Here is a 20,133-nt window from a genome sequence, read left to right as displayed (position 1 = left end):
GCGTCAGCATCATCATCATCATCATCAGCCTGACTACACCCACTGCAGTGCAAAGGCCTCTCCCATGTCTCTGTCCTTACCCTGTCCTTTGTCCTTTGTCAGTTGCCGCCACTGAATCCCCGCAAACTTCTTAATCTCATCCGCCCACCTAACTTTCTGCCGTCCCCTGCTACGTTTGCTTTCTCTAGGAATCCACTCCGTTACCCTTAAGGACCAGCGGTTATCTTGCCTTCGCATTACATGCCCTGCCCAAGCCCATTTATTGGCTTCCTTCTATGAACAAACTCATTGGGTACAGAAATATAAATAGGAAATTTCAAAGGTCACGTCTCACGAGGAAAACCGTGTCATTGCGACAATACACACTGCGAATGTGTCTCATGTTTTAAATGAGTTTTAGAAGCTAGTGGAAGCAATCATTGAACTTCAAATAAAAGTAGAATAGATTGAAAAGGTGTGGAAATGCTAGCTGAAAGGATTCAAGCAATAGACTCAAGACATTAGAACACAAACGGGACGGAAAACTTGGTTGCTCTCCTTGTAGATAAATATAATCAACTTGGAAAAGTTTGATGAGGAGTCTTAAACTGTAGATGAGATAAGGAACGGTAGCCTGCTTTGAACTGATGGGAAATTAAAAGGCAAATGATATTAAAGAAGCTGAGATTGCTGTTGGCAGCCCGGAGCATTATTATGCAAAAAATATACTGAAATGAGAAAAAAAAATATAGAATGCAGAAAGGACTTCCTTTATCGAATTGCTATATTTCCTGTGCGAAATTACAGGGAGTTCCAACATGGATTATGAAGAGCTTAATCGGAATATTCAGGAGCTGTCTCTAAGACTGCATCTTCTTGTTGCCGAAAAAAGCGAAAGAGGAGCTGTGCACAAGATTAAGTTTCACAATTTTTAGTCAGGTTCATGCAAATAATGACTAGAGAGGTTGGAGGTTGGAGGAGCTTAACCAGCTCAACTAAGATGAAGTTTGCATAAATAATAATGGAAACGTCAAAGGTGCAAAATCTTGTCTTTGTCACGAGGTCAGCAGCAAAAAGCGAAGACTTCAAAGCTTGTTTTGATGAGCATCGTCAGAATCCTGGTCACAAAGACTGAAAGAATCTTCGTGACTCAGGGGATAGGAGAGGCGGAACTCGATAAGATTAAATGTCTGAGAGCTTCTTTTCATTTCTTACTCTGGGGCCCACGTGCATGACACCTTGAATGCTCAACACCATTATTCAATTGAATTCGCTTCTATATAGAGTAATTGGAGAGGGGCTAAAATACAGAAATTACCTCCGATGATATTTAGTCTGTGCTACAAATATTTACGACTTATTAGTTTTATGTGAAACTGATTTGCAAAGAATAGAATGTTGAGTTTATAACCTCGATGACTACAAAACAGTTTACAAATTCTAGGGATGAATGGAAACGACGTGGAATTTTAGTTTCCGTTAGTCAAAATGCCGTCAAACACATATATAACGGCGGCATATATAACAAACCTTCCCTTATTACGAAATAATGCAGTGGTACCATCAAAATGTTCTTTAAGACAATGGCAATTGGCCTCAAATGCAATGAACAACGCTGTAGGCTCCACTCGGTTAGACCGAAATAAGATGCGCAGTAAACACTTTCCCCAAAGTTGAAGAGCTCGCGCTTACTGCAAGCGCGGAGACCGAAGACCTTCTTCTGACACCTATCACATGATGTGGGCATGCCCCTCCAACCCTGCTATTCCCCCCATCCCCAACCTAACCCGGGAGGACTGGGAGGCGACCCTGCTCGGCTGCCACGGCTTACAGGCCCAACAAGCCTTAGTCAGGCGTGCCCGGGTGGCGGCCACCGCCACTGGGCTCCCACACTAGGGACCTCCACCTAGTGTTTGTAAGGATCGGTCCCTTACGGGCTGATCCAAACATACCTCCTGTCCCTTCCTAATAAATGTTTTCACCACCACCACCAGCCCTGGCGACATCGCCCAGGAAAGAACATACCGACCAGAAAACAATAAAAAGATGGCACTGAAGCAGTAAGTAGACCTTCATGGGCAATCACTGATTGAGAGTTCGTCGGCTGGAACAATCACCTCAAATGGAAGCAGAAGCGCAGAGGCAGAGTCATCGTGAAGCTAATGCGCACAGCCGGGTGTCATATAATTGGAGCGAGTTGAGAAGTCTTAATGCCGTGCTTGTTACTCTGGTCACAGAGTGTGCGTTTCTTGCCAAGTCGGCTCCGTGTTTTGTGCTGCTACAATGAGCGAGCAGCGTCACACAGCGGCCATTGCCGCTCATACATTATGTGCCACGAACGCTGTGCTACTTTTATCGCCGCATAGACCACGGAACGATGGATGAAGGCATCGAAAACATACAGGATGGGTGCATGTAAGCTGGTAAGATGTTTCCTCTGATCACTACGTTCGTGCGGAGGACATCTACGAGCCGAGGGTTCCCATGAAGCCTTTGACTGCGAAGAACACGTCCTTACCTCTAGGAATCTGAATGTGGCCGAAGTGCCACAATCTGCCGTGGATGCTTCAACCATGCACAGTTATATCCCGTCCATATAAGTCAATGTTGGCTGCAAGAGTCTGGGCAAGGAGAATATGACCGGCCGATACAGCTTTGCAAGCGCCACTATAAGGACTGTTTTGAACAAATGGACGTGTATAACAGTATTTTCCTAAGAAATGAACGCCACTTCTGCGGACTTAATATTTTTGGTTGTAATACAGATTGTCCACTTATTACAAAGAGTGGATATAAAGAAAGGAATGCCTGAGACCATCAAGTTCTTCATAAGTTGGCTCAACTTACCGTTGAGAAGTGATTCAGAGTGTGCTCGAAACTGCTGAATCAATATTTATGTACCTAAGAACTCAGATTGAGAACTATATCACCTGCGCCATGTGTATGCCTCAAAATGTCTAAGCAGAGGTTTTTCATCTAAGCGGAATGCTTTCAAAAATGGACAGGAGGAATCCAATTCATTCCGGAGCCATAAATACTGGTGTCCGGAATACTTGTAAATACTTCATCCATAATCACTTCGACATTTGAGAAGCACATGAGCTAAACAGTGTGACTGAAGATTACACAAGAGAAGAGGAGCAAGGAGAGAAATTCACACAAAGCTGCACTCACCATATCATGGCGGCAAGGGTAAAATATGCTCTGGATCATATAATGACACAGAAAGTAGGTGATCTTTGTTTTTTCGGCGTCGCTTGCTTCTGAAAAGCGAATTGTTCTAATCCTTAATTAAGAGGCTAAAACGACGAAAATGAATGCTGCTTTAGTGACATAATTATTACAGCAATGCACTTGGAAGTACCTAATGCAGCACACGCATTACACGCATAATGCAGCACACGTCTGAATGTACGAAAAGCTAGTAAATAAATTACCTTACTTATACTGCAATAACGTAAGGAAATGATGACAAAACCAAGGAACACTAAATGTCTGTGAGTCAATAAGCCAGTAGTGAAGCTTTGCAATGAAACAGAGTTTATATGAGGGCAGCACACGCAAAATCCGTGAAACGTGGTACTAAAATGAAAAGTAAAAGATCATTGATAATTCTGTACCAGCAAAACTAAGGTTATCTTGGTAGTCCTATTGTTTATTTAAAAAAAAGGCTCACAGGTAGTGTCAAGAACATGGGAACTACATAGGTAGTTCTTAATGAGCAATTGTTGAAAAAAAAAAGAAGCATGGGATTGAGGACGATATTCAGGTGAATTTTAGGCACACAAGTGTTCTTCGAAAACTGGTTTCTGATTTTAAATCCACTCCTCAAATTAATCCACCACAAACTTCACGAAAGAGTACTTCACACGCTTAGAAGAAATTAAGTGCAACAGAGAAAAAGAGACAGTGTAAGTGTATTGAAGTACGCATATTTGCGTCTAAAATAACTATAAACCTTGCTGTATTCTAAGCAAGATGCAGATTGTTAAGCCCCTTTTTATGGAGGGTATAGGAGTGGCAGTGTAATTCTGAATAATAACGAGATCAAAGGTCTGTATGTGGTATCTAATTCGCTTAAAATGTCTGTGCTACGATTTCGCTCCCAAGCAAGAAAAAAGCGTGATGTACAGAATTGTAGGCGCACAGCAATAAAGCCACAGATAGCTCACATCATGGAGAAATATTTATAAAGATACTAACCAACTTTTCTACTATCGTAGCAAAAGACATCAAATAAGATCCGTTAAGTGAATCGATCCTGCGTTAGAATAAACGTAGATAGAGGCGCCAGACCTAGAGCTTTTTTAATGATTCAAAAGCACGAATGAAAGTCTTCCGCCTATTGAGATTAATTGACAGCCTTTTTCCCTGGGCAATTATTATAATTGTTTTCGTTATCGTACTGATTAATCTTCAATTTTGTTCTCCGAAAGTCCCACTATACTTTGCCAATTTTATTTTCCTACTTACAACACGGCCGCTGAAAAAGAACAAGTGCATATTTTTGTTTAAATACATATCGTTAACTAGCATAAATAAGCTTTATTTGTATATTAAATACCAATTCTTATAAACAAAGCCATAAATATTAGTCTTGTGTGCAGAAGCATTTTATATTTTACTCTTCCACTGCGAAGTTTTCCATTAGCCGAGAATATCCTGGAAGTTCTTGTGGATCCTGCTCTCAAGTAGACGGCTTTTTGATTTTCGAAACGAAGCCCTGCAGACAGCTTCAACCAAATTAAATTTCTTGGAAGTGCATCCAATTTTTTTTCCTTTCATTGTTTTTTTTTGTTGATTCCACAACCGCTTCTTCTTCATCGGCGTCCAGCGAAGGGGTCCAGCTTTTTCTTCACATTGCCTGCGAGGTGTCCGGTGTTTTCAAAAGATTGAAAAACCATGAGTTGTCCGTTTCACGCTGCTTCTTTTTCCATGTTGATCATCGGACGTCATTTTTAATAGTAGTGACAGACAATGGAAACCATATATTTCCGCGAACTTTCGATATCGCCAAGGCCTAAACAGCGGATTTTATTGGCCCTTTGACAGAGCAAAGATCTTTCCAGTGGCCGGTAGAGTTCAGTAATCTTCCGCCACTCCCAGCGCATTCTGGCGCCGTACATACAAGCCATCTAACATCATATATAGAGTTTTGAAGTTTTTGTACGCACGGGATTCTGGTTTGCCTTTCACTGATTACTGACGTTGTCATACCTTCAAGAATGCTACACTTCACTATCATCAGGCGCCCTGGCTTTTATTCACGCTTCGATCGAAAGAAATTAATGAGGAATCCGCAGCTGTAGGCTTCGAGTACACTCATCAGTACTTTTGCCTGGAGTGGTTACAGTAAATAGTGTTTTTTTTTTTTGGCGTTTCCAGTAAGGCAGAACGCCAAGGGATTTCTTGTAGCCAAAGTAAACCTGCAATATTCGACGCAGGAATCATGAACACCACTTAAGAAATCTGAAAAGAAGGAATAAAGAAAGATGAGAAATAAAAAAAACCTGGCCTGTAATTGACTACAAGAAGCCTCTGCACGATACCTGTGGGTATCAAACAACTGCAGGTTTTTAAAATGTAGTTATGCACCGAAGCTTTTTAGAATCGCTCAATTTCTTTATACTCTTTTTGTGTAGGTTTGAAAATAAATCACATTTATCTACTCGTTTTAATGCCGAATTTTGCCAAAATTTATAATAAAATCTAACATTCACCCCAGCAGCACAGTTAACCAGCCCAATATTGGAAATGTGTTGGCAAAACCGGTCTATCAAAGTACCTCAGTGAAACCATTAATTTTCAATATTAGTCGATTACTTTTGCTGATTGGGTAATTCTTACTTACACTGTGATTGTGCAAAAAAATGTCTAGGGGCACCGTTCATCAGAAAGTGGAGAAACAGTCCGCTGCTAACATGGGCGGTTAGAATGGTAACGAAACTACTCGGAAAAAATTGTTCGTTTCGACAGCGAGCGATGACGTCATAATTTCCGGTTTCCAGGTTTTCCTGATATTGTTGCATTGACAGTGATTGCATCCGATTCGATAAACCGCACCGGATAACATGATACTTGACAGAGGGTCCTTTACATTGACAAGTTCGGCTCGGAGGTTCCCTGTTTGCTGACACGTGTCCAATGTGCCCTCCCTGCTTCCGTTTTACTGTTTTTTTATTTTATTTTATTTATTTATAAAAATAAAAATAAATAATAAATAAACGTACTAGCAAAGGCCAGTCATACAGTGGACCACAGTGAAGCCACCCTGTTACAATATTGGGCCCATTGCCTGTGCTGCTTCGTCGAATCTTATGCAATGACTGCCGCTTCTTTTTTGATATTGCGCAAACCGGGAACTTTCAGCGACGCATCAAATATCACCACGGCAACGTCAAGAACAACCGCGCATCAAAGAATGCGATTGCGTAAAATACACAGATCACCGGCCACCAGACAAGCTGGAATGAGGGAGCAATCCTGGAAACAGAATGAAACACTACTACAAGGCTATACCAGAGTTTTTAATCATCCAGTCGGCGCCAGACACATTGAACAAAATAAAAGCACACTTCATCACATCTCTGGGAGGAGAACACGAGATTTCATCATCTGTCTGTGGATACTGCCCCAGCCACCGAATACGGGCCGGTGTAGTTTCGTCTACTAGGCTTTGTTTCGGTGCAATGCCAGCAGTGGGGATGGGATGGCCGGGACCCATCCTCTGGGGATGCAAACCCCCAATGGGAGTGGCAGCGACTCCCAGACGACTGTGAGGGCCAGTCGTGCACGTGAGGTCCGATGCCTGAGCGGAGGCAGGCCTGGGTTTATACTCAGGTTGGACCCACGAAATCCGGCCCGGAAGGCATGTCAAAACGCCAAAAAGTTTTCAAATACATGCTACCTTCCTTCCTCTGCGCGCGGGGGCGTGCAAGTCTGGCTACCGACGCGTCGGTTTCTGGTTACGGAGAAACCAGGTCCGCGCGGGGGTTCATAGTGGCCAGGCTCTGAGGAACCGCCGCCCCGGGGAAGCGGCCTTACGGCCGGCCGCAGGCTTAACCGCCTGCGGGATGCCGGGGGATGAGGGCTTAGTACTGCCTCGTAAGAGTCTGGCGAAAACCGAAGATGTGTGGAGTACCGGTGGAGTAGGCCCGGGTCATCTCATCCTAAGCCACGTTCTTGGTTAGTGGCCCGGTCGCCCAGCCTTGAACACTCTCTCCTCAGTAGGAGAAGAGTAAGCTAGGAGAGGAAATAAGTGCATGGATGGTTGGAGGAAGCACAGATGGACCCCCCGGAGCGACCAGTTCTGAGGCCGCGAGGCCGTTGACGTTCTGGACCTCCACTGGCTCGGGACTATCACACATACTTCCGGTGTCCGAAAAACCGCGAAAAACCTTCGACGGCTAGTAGCCGGCAGGTGGGAAAGGCCTTCTAGTGTGCGATGAGGAGCCCCAGGTAGCTACTGACCCCGTGTTAGGTTTTCATGTCTCCGACGGTCGGAGCCCGTTGCGTATGGTGGGTGGTCGAGCATCCCGTGAGTGGGGCCGCACCATTGGGCAATCTCGATGCTCTCCCTGCCCTGGCCAGGCTGGCCAGTAATGGAGTCGAGATAATTGAAGGATCAGAGCAAAAAACTCGCTGTCCCCATTCCCTTCCCACGTCCCATTTCCCTTTCCGCTACTTCCCAGGGGAGGTCAAGGAAGCCTCCCCGGGCCCGCTCTCTCGGCTGTGGGTCGCTAATGTAGCATTTTCCCTATTATTTTATTTTTCCACCCACGGGTGGTCAAATTACAACTTGCCTACGGGCCGCCTCTTTTATTTTACAATTGGGTTAAGCCTGTTGTGGGTAAACGGTGCAGGCAGGGGCCTATTATTTTTATTTCCTTTTCGGTTGCCCCAACCTATTCAATGGTTGCGCCAGACGCTAAATAAATAAAATTGCAGTGACTGCCCAGAGAGCGTGTAGCATTTGTTCAAGCCACGAGACGGGGCAGTTTATTTGTTTACCGTTATAAAGCCGGCTTTATAAGAGCGGAAATAGGAAGCTTCATTTCCTCTCCTTCTGTGTGACAGAATGAGCTCGAAGGAGAAAATGTCAGACAAACGGAACCCTCCGTTTCCTGTTTTTTCTCTTTAGTCTTCCTCTAAAAACTTCCTGAACCGTGTTCCTTCTGGGAAGAAGCTACAGGCATGCGTCCACTAGCACACAGACGACTGCCCTGTTTATCTTCTGCCCATGGTAATGAAAATATATAGGACACAGAAGCCTGGCAATGACGCTGTGTAAAGCATGCACAGTGGATTGTGAGGAAGAACTCTTTGCTTAGTTCGCGAAATCAGATGCCGCCATGTGAAATAAGTTTCGCCAAGAAAAAAGAAAATAACATTTCTCTGATGATGTCAAACACTCAGTTATGCCAACTTCCTTTATGTAATTTTTTTATCGTACGAAGTACCTCTCAGGAAAGAAAATATTCCTGTTTTTGTTACTGATCAAATATATGGATTAATGGCTATCTGATAGCTCTGGCGAACCTTTCTCTTCCTCGTATTTCAGGCGCAGTTGCAAAAGCAGAAAATAAAGATTATGGAAGGTGTGTTCTGCAGCATAACCAGCCCGATGTGACTATGTATATGTGTATAGGAAAGCGAATAACATCTGATTTATGTGATAAGTTCGGCAAGTTTTTCTGCTCGCCTTTCTCATTATATAGTTATTCTAGCAGCAGGCTACACGTGGTGCAAAGCGCGATACTCAGCCGTTTCATAGGGTCACCAGAAAATGTAATTGCTATATCGCTTCCTCCGAAGCTCTGCCCTTGTTTTCCCGCTTTTTATTATAGTCCTGACGTACCGAAGGAAACCATGCATTGCCTAATAGCCCGAAGAAGAAATGAAGAAAGCTCTGAAAAGCAGAATTGAGATAAAGTGCTATGAAGCGTTTTCGCGGTTCCCAAATGCGGCCGCCGTAGAAACGTAAAGATAATAACAGGATGTGGAAGGCAAGAAATTCATAACAGTCTTCCTAATATGAGCGATCCAATGTGGTGGCGGGCAAGCATCGCTACTTTAACAAACGCTCTACCTTTGCACAGCCTCGCCTACAATCACATCCAGCACCTTCTGCGTATGCCCTGGGAGCCGGACCAAAGCGCATGTCCACTCAACAGGGCTCTCTGAAAGAGCGAAAGCTATGAAGCAAATGCAGAAAACGTTGGCGCAAGGACAGCCAGCTCAAAAATATCGCAGTAGCCAGGCCACACACAGAGTCTGCCTGTAGAAATGCTTAGACTGCTGGGTCAAGGAAAGAAAAAAAGTGCCTGTGTTGGTCTCGGTACAGTGTGTGTCGTAGTAATGAGATCTCAAAAATATTCTACATGTCCGTGGAGCCAAATCATTGTGCGCTCATTCCAAGATTGAGTTACATCTTCATTTTAGGAACGACGCCTCACTCATTTTCCCCCGACGTCGGCAAAACACGAAATATACTTGTTTTTAAATGCCTTTAATTTAAACGCATTCTCCTTCAGCTGGTATTTTCATATTTTCTTAATATTGTCACAGCATGCCACAAAATCGTTCTGCAAAAATTGTTTTCTGACACTTGTGGAAAATAAAATTGGCGACAATTTGAAAATTTAAGTCATGCTTGGCCCCCACTGTCCTCAAATTCCGAGCCGTTCAGTGTGCTAACCCATCCAGACGGACCTCTGTCGAAGCTGTTCTCGTTCTAACCTCAAAGCCTGTACTGCTCTCACAGCATGAAAATATTCATTAAATAGTATGATTGCTCTACTGCCTTTAAAATTACAAGGCTAGCAAGATATAAGGCCAAAGACTGGTCTAAGTTGATTATATACATTGTTCTTGAGGTCTGAATTTGTTATTTAATATTGTAACGGCTTGTCGGTCCACCACATCTCTTTGCTGCAGTGTCAGACACTTCGGCTATGGTTTGCAGCATGAGTACGTGTGGACGCATTTGATTGCAGCCCTTCAACTTGAGATGGCGTATACGGGTCGTGAAATTGTGAATTTTTTGCAATGTCCCTAATTGTTTCTCAAAAAATGGCATTCAGCACCAAAAGTATGAGACTGTTATATTTCAAGCAGCTCTAAAAAAGCGACTTTTGTTCCATATGCTTTTAGAAATTGTTTTAACTTCCTTTAAGTTTTCGCTGCTTTCTCAGACGCCGAAAGTTCAAATGTTGAACGGGTTTGGGACAAATGTTGAGCTATCAGTCGAGACATAGCTGCCTCGTGTCTCAAGCGCCGGACCACATGGAGCTTAAATTCCATGAAAATTTGCGGTCTGTTATATGTACAAATTTAAAGATCAGTTGTTAATGTGAACTCTAATACTCAAAATAAATACGGTGATGCTAAGTGTTCAACTTTGCCATAAAAAGTAATATCTCATGCAATTCTAATGCAGATCAGCAATTAATCGCCTTATTATGATAAATTCGCGGCTTTAAACGCATGAATTAGGCTAGGCGTGTGCATCAGGGAATATTGCAAGGCAAAGAAGTATTCTCCTCGATGTCAATTTTTTGTTTTACTTTATATTCAGAGTTCATGGCATTAAAATTATTTACGCTGCAGGTATATCTGCGCGATGAGTTATTAGAGTCAGCCAAGAAAATAAATCTTTCATTTTGTACTACGGATTAAAAAAGGTTTACGTTGAAGGCGTAAAGGGAAATGAACGCGAAACAACAAAACAGCGCGAGCTTAAGAGGTAGCTTGATATAAAAAGCAGTGATATAAAAAGACCTTAATGCGAATGAATTTATAGAGCACAAGTTACCTGAGACACGGATACAAGAAACAACAAAGGGAACAGTTATTTCTATAACGAGGACCGACTCTTTTCTTAATTCTGAGTAGAAGATGAACCGTCAATGTCAATATTATTTACCTCGAGAAAAGCAATTATGCAAGGAAATGTCTCGTTAAATATTTCGTTCTTCTTTGTAATCACTGCAACGACGACAATGGCTGTTGTGAGGGAGCTACGGCAAAAAAAAAAGAACGGCTTACCAGCTTTATACACTACTCGCCAAAACGCTACTTTGCCTTGTGTGGAAAAATAAAAGGAAAATTGCGAGTGCCATTCACTTCTGTTAATGCTTTGGGGGGAGCAGGAATGTGATAAAACCCTAAGAAGTTTGAACTTAGCGCATCCGATTCAAAACTATGCAGCGTGTTACTGGCGCGAGAATTACAGCACATTACCACCATAGTTTCTAGTAGCTTACATTGGCCCCAATATGAGCTCCCTAAAATTACTTGCACTGCGTGGCGAGCGGTAGATGCCTAATGCTTTAGCCGCTGGAATCCAGAACGACAACAATAAGCGTCCCCTGCAGCTTGAAACTTGTCTGAACAGCGTGCAGTGTGACGCAACTAATCCTTCGACACGAACCTAGATTTGGGCCAGCAAGACGGCCGCAGAGAGGGATTCCTCCATTGCGAAATCGACGTTTCTACCCGCTTGGATGTGCGACATGTGAACGCGCAGTCGCTAGAGAAAGGTCGAACATGCGAAAACTAAAGAGTAGAAAACATCGCCACAAACACACACAGGGCGTTAGCAACAGTCGATGTCACTTTAGGTCTCACTGCCACCATGAGATGGCGGCATTGGCCTACTCTCGCGGAATAAAGCAAAGGGCACGATTGGGACTAGAAAAGGACAGCGAGGGGAAGGTCGTTTCGCATTTCACAATATCGAGCGGAAGTCGGCTTGAATCGAAAAGAGCACGGGATGTGCGAAGAGATGGAGATGTGTGGAGGCTTTATGGGCGCGTCCCGCTCTCCGGAGTTTGCTTGTCACCTGTGGCTTGCGCACCGCGAGCTCGGACACAGTTGCATCCTCTTCGCGGAAGAGCGCATTGGGAATTCGGAGAAACTTTATGAAACAGCTATTTTCGCTCGTCTAGAAGAGCATTGATTTAAAATCTTATGTAGTGCTGGCAGTCACCTCTCACTTTCGCCTCGTTTTCAGGTAGATCTGTGCGTCTACATTGGAAGTTTGGTTCGGTTTGATATATGTGGGTTCAACATCACAAAGCGACTCAGGCTATGAGAGACGTCGTAGCGAAGGGCTCGGGAAATTTCGGCCACCTGGGGTTCTGAAATGTACACTGACATCCTACTGTACACTGGCCGCCGCGGCCAGGATTAAACCTACGTCTTTCCGGCCATCAGAAGAGCGCCGTAGCCACAGAGCCACCGCGGCGAGGCGACCTCACTTGGAGTCTCGTACACTTCATAATAGCTCAATAGATCTACAAAATTTAGAGACACACATCTAAGAGTGATTTTTACTGGTAAAATGAATACACTGTGTCTCTCTTCGCGTCTGCGGAATTTATTCAGGACGGCTTATCGAAACGAGTAATATTTGGTAGAAGGAAGGAAGAAACGAAAAAAAATGCAATAGAGTGAATGGCGCGCTAATCTGCTTAGCGCCATTGAGGCTTGGCGGCTTGAAGATAGGTTAACTGGGTCTATTCCTGGGCCTAAATTGTCCGGATCCACGTAAAAAGAAGAAGACTGGAGAGGACACCTAAGCTCCTATGATGCGATAGCTTAATGTTTTATTGCCATATGTGCTGGATGTCATCTCCAATTTACATTCATAGATCCCTGGGTAGTGCTCATACCCAACCTAGCCCAATGGTGCCGTAGTTAAGCGAAGCGCCACTGCCCTGCGATGGCAGTTGCTCCCACCGGGGGCCTTGTGCGGCCCAGGCTGCTCTTCCCGACCAACCAATCATTAATTCAACTGCCACTTGCAGTGACGGGCAGTTCTCTCACTATCCGGTGGGCAGGCTGTGATGACACCTCAAGGTCAGATGACTTTTGTGGCCCATATGCCTCCTAAGCTGCTCTCTGGGCCCTACCTCTCACACTCTTGCTCGTAGTTTTTCGCTCACAACGCCGACACCGGATTTTATAGACAGCGGGTCGCATGAGCTATCGCGTTAACTTTTTTTTTTCTGATCTGTGCTGGGCTGGAAAATTCGTGCCATTTTTAATCATAACTGTTGCACGTGCAACCGGCAGTTCACTCAGTGCTGTATGTTCTCTAACACTTGTTATTTTGTTGTTCATAAAGGAATATATCACTGCTTGGCGTATTTTGCGATATCGCTACTCTGATACCGCAGTAAGGATGCCACTGTGGTCGGAGACCATAAAATGGCTTCAACTTAACTCAACCATCTCATTCTTGCAGTGCCAAGGACTCGTGGATTCCAAACTTCCGCGAGTGCTTGACGTGACACCGCAAGTAAGTGCAGATGTACCCGACTGCCCATGGCACTCAGGAGATGCTTAGGACGGGCATGGGCAGTAGGACAAGGAGCGATCGGAGTAAGCAGAAGGGTTTTATGGCGGCGCGACTTAATGGACCGCCAACGACTGGCGTCATTAAGTGCTCTAGCGACGTGCTTGAGTGGCTGCGCTCCCCTCAGACAGCGCTTTGGAGAAGTCCCATCGCAAGGCGCACAGAAGGTTCCGCGTCAGTGAGCGCGACGAGTACATTTCTTTGATAACATCGATAATGCGCACTAGGCAATGCCTGTGCGAGCACGAGGCGCCTTTTTAAGTCGAAAGCCTTTAATGGCTCATACTCTCTTCTGTCAAAGCGTGACACACGCGTTTAACTCGGGAACTAAAAAAATAGAAGAAAACCAAGGGCTGGTTCGCATAAAGGAGAAAAAAGGAACCTACAAGCCAAGTTTGATGACTGTATATTAAGTAGTTAATTATAGGCAAAAATGTTGAAGCTGCGTCGAAATATCGCAGACGTCAACAGAGCCACGGGAACCATGTAACGTCACATCCACCGGAAGTCGTCAGGGCATACTGAAAATTGCCACAGAATGGTCAGAAAAACGTGGAATTTGTATCAAATATGACAGAAAAATGTGTAATTAAGCGTAATTAACACTCAAGATCCCCGAAAGATGTATAATTTTGGTATTGATAGAGCCACGGGAACGGCGTGACGTCACATCCACCGGAAGTAGTCACGGCATAGTGTACACGACTTCCGCCTCTCAACACTTAAGTTGCCAAAATGTCCTCGCAATTTTTTTTCTTTTCCCGGCCCAGCTGCAGCACTTCAAAGTATGACGATGCGTTTTCTTTGTGAGATTGGATCCAGCACACCGCTTGTGGTTTGTTAGATATATTGAGTTGGCTTCTAAATATGTCGATGTCCCGGTACTCTTTTGAGTGTGGTGCGCCCCTCGTCGGGAGAGTCGAGGCTCCCCAAACAGAGAACTAGAAGGGGCAGCCTTCACGCAGTAATGCGCGTGCCACTGTGCTTCGTTTATTGCAATCATGCAGTATCTTGTTGCTGCAGGTTTTAGAGAACACGCTACTTACACTACTCACGGCACGGAGTCACCCTGTCAGCAGTTCCAAAAGGGATGTTCGACAGTGCGGAGGTGTTTTGCTAGGTTCAGCCTGTAGGTGAAAAGCTGTTCGTGGGCAACGGACAAATTTCCTGTTCTTAGCTCCGTAGCTGGCGACGCTAGTTGTTATTTTTTCTGAATAGTGAAAAAGTGACGCAGTCTTTTCATCATGAATATGAAAGGCGAGTGTAGCAGATGCGTGAAAAGGATATATTATTTTCACGTTGTATGAGTGAGAACAGAACGCGGAGCTGCAGCATGGCCGTTCGGGTCAGTCAAGTATATCTGGTCGTAATGCGTTGAACACAGCATTCATCATAATTGCAGTGATGCGAAGTGAATACCCCGTAATTTGTTTTTTTTTTATAGATTGTATACCGTGGCCTTTTGCCCAAATGCATTCAGGGTGCAAGAATTCCTGTATATACTTACTTATAAAGTGCGAATTCATTCAAAGTTTCGTGTATAACAGCTCGAAGATGACGGTATTCCAAAAACTAATTGGTTTCTGTCTGGCAAAATTTTGCTGCAGACAAGAGAAAGCAAAGCAGGTACCAACTCTTCTTTTGTCCCAATCAGTTGTAATGATAACATTAAAAATCGGTTACTAAAGTGTGCTTCTCTGGTTCATTTGGTCATTCAACATCTACACAAAGGGCTCAGAAAGATATGTGCTAGAAAAGAAGGGACACAAGCGCAATATGGCATACGATGAATGATGGATATGCACGCAGAACAGAAATGAAAAGTATCAGAGTACGCTGTAAGGAATCGATGATTTGTGAATAATAGGAAACGAAAATTTTCTGCAGAAGAACGGTTGCTGTGCAGACAGCAGTGCAGCAGATTTAGGACACCTAGGGACCCAAACAGAAGGAGCGAACACACTTTGAATCTCTTAAAGGAAGAAAATGCATAGTATAGTGGAGGTTGGGACGAGTGCGTTTCCCCGAAGAGTAGGAATACGGTTGTTTCCAATCAGCAACCACTCCAACATAGGCCAAAAACAACTACAACAATGGCCAAGACTTGTCTGCTCGACCACCGCTGTAATTGCCCTCACGTCGCGCCGTGGCTGCCTTGAACTCTGCTTTGTCAGAGTCTTCCGGTCCAAACTGAGTGTTCCCCACTACCCTTAAATAACTACTTGAGAGGCCGTTAGCACTCATAACAATAAAGCCGTGCACACAACTGGACGATAACAGCATAAATTAGAAGCAAAATAAAAATATTTAAATAGATTGGTATGACCACGTCCGCCACATGAGCACCCCGAAACGCTAGATTCACATGTGGTGGACAGGTGCATGCCATAGCAGGTGCTGTTAAGAATGCTTTAAGTTCGATGACTACACCGTTAGACACTGTTCCTGGTGGAGCTTAAGACAAAAAACATCTGTTCGCTAAGTTCTTGCTAAGTTATTTATAGAGAATCGTTTTCCGCCGGGATTGGATAGGGCTTAGCTCACCTTAGAGGGAGATCGTAAGAGATTTGAGGCTCTCATATATTCGGAAATTAGGGTTGAATGGATAGACAGGACCTGTCAGTATAAAAACTGATCAGCTGGCATCATCAACAATTTCTTCAGTGAAAATGAAGCGATAGTGTTTACTGTAATTAAGTCTAAGAAGAAGAACAAGTTATTGGTTAATGAAGCCTATTCATTGATATCGAGCCGAAAAATAAGAAATTGCCGGAAGATTAGCGGCCTACGCTGAATATGGAATGAAAATAGAAAAAAAAATGAAATATGAGGCCGAAAAACCTGTTCCAATCTGCTTGCTTGTCTCACCATGTCCTATTTCCGCACTCATGCCTTGCTTTGCAGTTTTGAATTTTCGAGCAGTAGTCACGCGAATTTGTGACATCATCGCACTCGCTACTAATCAACGACTTTTGTGACTAACATAGGACGTGAAATCGCATCGTATGAAGCGCCATCGTAGGTATGTGGTAATTGAATTGAACCTGCCCTCAATCCGGCGGGAATTCTATAATATCATGAAAAAAGGTACATGATCTTGGAACGTTGTCGCTTTCTTGACCAACCGGCTACTTTTGCGACGGTTGCAGTACACGAAATGGGGTGATGTGAAATCTAATTCTGTCCCATTAACGCAACAAGCACTCTACAGAGATCCGATTGGATGAAAATAAAGGTATGAAGGTTGCAGGCGATCTTACTGAAAAGAGTGAGAGAGATAAATTAATGCTGCTCTGCAGCTGTGCACTGGGTTAGAGAAAGAGAGGAAGGAAGAGGGTTGTTAAGGGTCGCGATGTGGTGAGAAGACAGATCTGAACATGTACACGCAGATTTGATGTCATCGCAACGGCCTGGCAGTAGGTCCTCCGAGAGTGGAGCGCTGGGTAAACGCTTCAAAGAAGCGGTTCGCAACTTTAGCTATTCGCGCGCATATACTGGACGCATGACTAGTAAACGTCCACACTTTCGGCTATGGAACAAGTGGAACAGTTCGAGAAGTCCGCTAGTCGAAATAAATGTGAAAACTTTTGCTTGAAAGCGAGCATTAATGAGGGCACGGAAATCCAAGGGTAGCAGAAAATTTTGTTGCCGGATCTAGTCTTTTAAGGAGGACATGCCAAGCCTGTGGCTGAGCCTAGTGCCGCGACATGGCACTTTTCAAAAAGTCCAAAAGAAGGCAAGTGGTTGCCGGTGTTGGGAAAGTCACAACTCTACCGAGGCCATCGCTAAGTGCCCTGTTTGCTCCAGCATAGGCCCTCTCATTTGCATCGATCTCGCAGTGTCCTGGCATCCACTGAAACACTGTGTGGTGGCCTTTTGCTCGAGCAGATAAAATGAGCGCAGAGATCTTTAGCGTTAGATATTTGTATGTGGTGGGGCTTAGGAAAAGTTCTAAAATTTGTGTCCCAAGCTTTCAGTCTGCGAATATGCACCACTCCTGAGGTAGTTTCTCATACATCTGCCGAAACGCTTCTCGAAGAGCCGCAAGCTCAGGGTTTGTTGATGTTCAGTTATGTTCTAGAACGAATTTTAGAGTCATTTTCGAAGCGGGTATCTCCACAGCTGCGGTCGACGCCATTAGTGACCCAGATCCGTGAGCGTATACGTGAATGTAGTTATGATATTCTGCCCAGAAGTACGCCACAGCAAGTTGCTTCAGTGCGCTGACTGGTACCCACGGTGGCCTGACGGGTAGACACGGAGGGCGGAGCCTTGCGGTATTTGTGACTAATGGCATCAGAGTACATATGAAATACTGGTGTCCGGTCGCTCATTTAGAATCGTCATCACTGGATGACAACGGTTTAGCGTAACTAAGCGTAAATACACACGAAGCGATTCATGTGACATTTATATAGATATTGGGTAGGTACGCGCTACATCCATAACGTAAGAGTAGCGCAAAACCAGGACGACGGACACAAGGGGAGAGAACACACACCAATGGACGGAGTACTAACGCAGTTATCTTGTAAGGCAGCAATCTGTGCAGCTTCCACAATTTCGCGAGTTAGCTTATCTCTACATAGAGATAAGCAGTAGAGATAAGCTAACTCGCGAAATTGTGGAAGCTGCACAGATTGCTGCCTTACAAGATAACTGCGTTAGTACTCCGTCCATTTCCTTGTCTAAACGAGAGCTGGCCTTCTTGGGTTCAAAACATCCGTGATCTCACATTTTTTATCGCATTTTCGCACCTTTCTTTCGATTTTTTTTTTATCTTAGGTCAGCGCATGCGCTACTTTTGCTCGGGTTCCGTTCACTTGGTTGGGTTTGGTTTTCTTCGTCAGTTGGAAGTTAGCGCCTGTGTTGTTGGTGTGAGTTCTCTCCCCTTGTGTCCGTCGTCCTGGTTTTGCGCTACTCTTACGTTATGGATCAATACCGACTTGCCCAAATTTCCACCCTGGTGAAACGCGCTACATCAATTGTACATTTGATATAGGTGCACGATGGCAATCCAAGGCTTGCTTTGAGCGCCTTTGTTGGAACGCTCTCTAATGGCCGCAAGAAATAAATGCTCCTATCAGAGAATACTGGGAGGCTGCATCGAATATTGTTACGTGGCGGCCAGCCGAAGAATGAGATGCAATGAATGATGAACCGGAGATGATTCAATGACCGCTGGCCTACCACGAGCGCTCCGTCCTGCGCGACTCCCTGCTTGGTCTTCTTTTTTACACTACCCGGAGCCCCCGAGCGATCGTTTTGATCGCCGACAGAGTGACGCGCGAATGGTGATGGGCCTGAGATAGCGGTACAAGAGAGGTGGCAAGGTGGCATAGTGCTGGCCCCATGGTGAAAAGGGAGAGCGAATGAGCCCTGGTCCACGTAGCTTCCGAGCCGCTGGTTGCCAGGAGCTGGCGGCCTAAGCCCTTGGACGCGCCGAACGGCACAGGCAGGGGGGGTATGGTGCCTTTTGATGTGAGCGGCCACTCGGGTCGATGGGTTCGGTAGATCGGGTCGGTGAGGCCTTCGCGTCCAGTTTGTCGAGTCGGGTTGTCAGGGCGGGGGAATAGACGGGGGAGCAACGGCGAGATCGGTTCTGGCCTCAAAGGCTGGGGCAAACCGGGCGACGCAGGCCAAGAACTCACAACCGACGACCCCCGTTGACTAAAGACGCCGAAGCTCCAGGACCAGGTTGCCGATGATTCCTCAGCATCTTACTCCAAATTTTACGTGGCGGCTAACCGAAGAATGAGGCGCGACGAACGATGAACTGTAGATGATTTAATGGCCGCTGGCCTAGCGCGAGCGCGCCGTCCCGGGCCACTGCCAGCTTCGTCTTCTTCGTCACAATATAGCCTACGAACGCAGTCAAGTAAACACATAGTAAGGAGCACTCCATTCGATCCCATTTGACCCCTGCTACGAAGTGAAGGACTTGGGAAAAGTCTTTTCTTTAGCGTACTGTTTGCTTCGACAATGGCAGCCCGCGGTTTATAATAACACCCAAGGATCTGTGGTGGAAGACATAAGCCGTGTGTTGACTTACCGGGTAGCGCTTGAATGCGACCACAGCACACTTTTCTGCTGCTAAAACAAACCACGGCGCCGTAGGTACCTCGATGTAGATGACACAGCTTGTTGCAATCTCGCACGCATTCGTGCCTGTGTCGAACCAGAAGCGAAAGTGCAGATGTCGTCAGCCTATCCACTGATGTGCACGTTAGCTGACAGTTCAATCACAAGACCCATCAACGCAACGTTATCCAAGGTTGGGCTGAAGACTCCTCTCTGTGAAATTCTACGGCTGACCTGATGATGAGCGGACTCTCCATCAGGCGTTGACAAGTAAACTGAGCAGCCGATGAAATAGCTCACAGTCAACAGGTAGGGCCGGCCGCCAACACCGAAGTCATCAAGAGTATCAAGATTCGCGTCATGAAGGTTAGGTCTGGTTTTGGTTTTACGGGGTTTAATGTCCCTGAAGCGACTCAGGCTATTAAGGACGCCATGGTGGAGGGCTCTAGATAATTTCACTGACTTGGAGTTTTTTACCGTGCAATGACATCGCAAAGTATACAGGCCTCTAGCATTTCGCCTCTATCGAAATGCGACCGCCACGGCTGAGATCAAACACGCGTTTTTCGGATTAGCAGCCGAGCACCATGACCACTAGGACGAGCAGCCGAGCACCATGACCATAAAGGACGTCATCTTGAGTCCTTTTGATGTTGTAGAAGACAGCCGCTAGGAGTCTGTGGCGTTGTTTTTCATGCTGCACTGCCGCAGCG

Source organism: Amblyomma mixtum, chromosome 9 (assembly GCF_055824585.1).
Source record: "Amblyomma mixtum isolate Tamu chromosome 9, ASM5582458v1, whole genome shotgun sequence".
In the NCBI taxonomy this organism is placed as follows: Eukaryota; Metazoa; Arthropoda; class Arachnida; order Ixodida; family Ixodidae; genus Amblyomma; species Amblyomma mixtum.
This window is presented reverse-complemented; position numbering follows the sequence as displayed.